Source organism: Mandrillus leucophaeus, unplaced genomic scaffold, assembly GCF_000951045.1.
Source record: "Mandrillus leucophaeus isolate KB7577 unplaced genomic scaffold, Mleu.le_1.0 Scaffold313, whole genome shotgun sequence".
NCBI classification, from domain to species: domain Eukaryota; kingdom Metazoa; phylum Chordata; class Mammalia; order Primates; family Cercopithecidae; genus Mandrillus; species Mandrillus leucophaeus.
In genome coordinates, this window is record NW_012103288.1 from 1,069,237 (window position 1) to 1,071,580 (window position 2,344).

Below are 2,344 nucleotides of genomic sequence, written 5' to 3' on the forward strand. Positions count from 1 at the left end.
CTAGAAATACCATTTGACCCAGCCATCCCATTACTGGGTATATACCCAAAGGATTATAAATCATGCTGCTATAAAGACACATGCACATGTATGTTTATTGTGGCACTATTCACAATAGCAAAGAGTTGGAACCAACCCAAATGTCCATCAATGACAGACTGGATTAAGAAAATGTGGCACATATACACCATGGAATACTATGCAACCATAAAAAAGGATGAGTTCATGTCCTTTATAGGGACATGGATGCAGCTGGAAACCATCATTCTGAGCAAACTATCGTAAGGACAGAAAACCAAACACTGCATGTTCTCACTCATAGGTGGGAATAGAACAATGAGAACTCTTGAACACAGGAAGGGGAACATCACACACCGGGGCCTGTTGTGGGGTAGGGGGAGCCGGGAGGGATAGCATTAGGAGACATACCCTATATAATTGATGAGTTAATGGGTGTAGTACACCAACGTGGCACATGTATACATATGCAACAAACCTGCACATTGTGCACATGTACCCTAGAACTTAAAAGCATAATTTAAAAAAATGAAAAAATAAAAAAACAGAAAAATAAATCCGGTCTACAATGGCAAAAAAAAAAAAAAAAAAAAGAGAATCATTGTTTATATTCCTTGTAACTTTATAATTAATGAAAAAGAATTTGTGAGGTTGGTCTTAAGCTGTAGACAGTCTGGTGTGCTTTGCATGTCTTTCTCAATGGTTCTGTCAAAAAGGGTATCTTAGGTTAGTGTGCAGGCCCCGGACCCCATAAGCCTGCTGTTCAAACCAGCCCAGCAAAACGATCAGTAACAATCTTGGGTACAGGCCTCCATCTTGTTTCATGTCCTTGGGAACATAACCTGTAACCACATAGCAATACTTTTGAGGCAGAAATTAGAGAAAGAAGAAAATAAAATTAAAAAGAAAAAGAAATAAGGTTTCCTATATTAGGCTGACTCACCCCCGAGGCAGCAACAGGCACAGTGTAGACCCAGGAAATGTCTTGATAATACTATCTAATGTGCCCCGAAGACTCTCCCAGCACTCCCTCAACACAGAGAGAAGAATAACAAATTTTCCTTTCTCTTATGGTATGAGTTTATAGATTCCTGTTCACTGTAACTAGTAACTTCAAGTATTCTGTTCTAGCTACGTGGTGTAGTGGAGGTCATGAGATGCCTGAGCAGGCCCGAGCTACAGTCCCCTGGGTGCCATAGTGAAGTTTATGAGATAAGCCCATGCAAGGCAGTAGACAACAACCATCTGGGTGGCATAACAAGATGTCATGTGTAATTCTAGGTTATGCACCTGTCACAATTTGATTAACTGCCTTTGTTCTACCTCTGTATCCTGGCTTTTGCACCACTATGCTTTGTACCACCATAAGCTTGTTTCAAACTAGCCAATCCCCTTTTTGAAGTGTGTGTAAAAGCCAAGACCTGTCTTTGTTCTTGGACCAGTTTTTGGATGTTAAGTCTGCTGGGTCTGAGTGCACTGAATAAAGATCCTCCTGTATTCACCCCGAGGTCTCTCTGGTTCTCCTGATTCCTATAACACTTTGTTTTGGTCTCGGTTATTTTACAATGGTGGCTGTCTTCTTGTGTTAAGTCAGCTCTTGAGTAAGGGCTACAAAGTCAGAAAAGCCAGTTTGTCAATCTAGGTGGTGCCAGCTGATGTATCAAGGGCAGGGTTTACAAAATATCTTAAGCACTGATCTTGAGAGTAGTTTAGGGAGGGTAAAATACTGTAGCCTCTAGCTGCATAACTCCTGAGCTATGGTTTCTAATCTTATGGCTGGCTTCTTGGTCTGACCCCAGGCAAGAGGGAAGTATATCTTAAGAAGAGGCTGTTATCTTCGTTTTAAACTATCAGTTGTAAACCAGCCTCCTCCCAAAGTTGGTTTAGCCCACACCCAGGGATGGGCAAGCACAGCTCTGGGGCTGGAAACAAAATGGAGCTGTTTGGGTCAGGATCTCTTTCCCTGTCTCAGTCACAATTTTGCAATGACAGTTTCAAAAGCTGCCTATCACCCCTTTGAAAATACTTTGTACACTCCTGGTTAAGTCATACCCTAATTAAGGCTTGTTGGTTTCACCTGTGAGGTTACTTTTTGTAAACTGGTAAAGTGCAAAAGCTGAAAATCTTAACTGCTTTGTGTGGCTAAAGTCGAGTAACAAGGGATTTTTAAAGGATTTTCTTAAAGAGTGCTCAGCTTGGCCGGGCGCGGTGGCTCACGTCTGTAATCCCAGCACTTTGGGAGGCCGAGACAGGCGGATCACGAGGTCAGGAGATCGAGACCATCCTGGCTAACACAGTGAAACCTCATGTCTACTAAAAATACAAA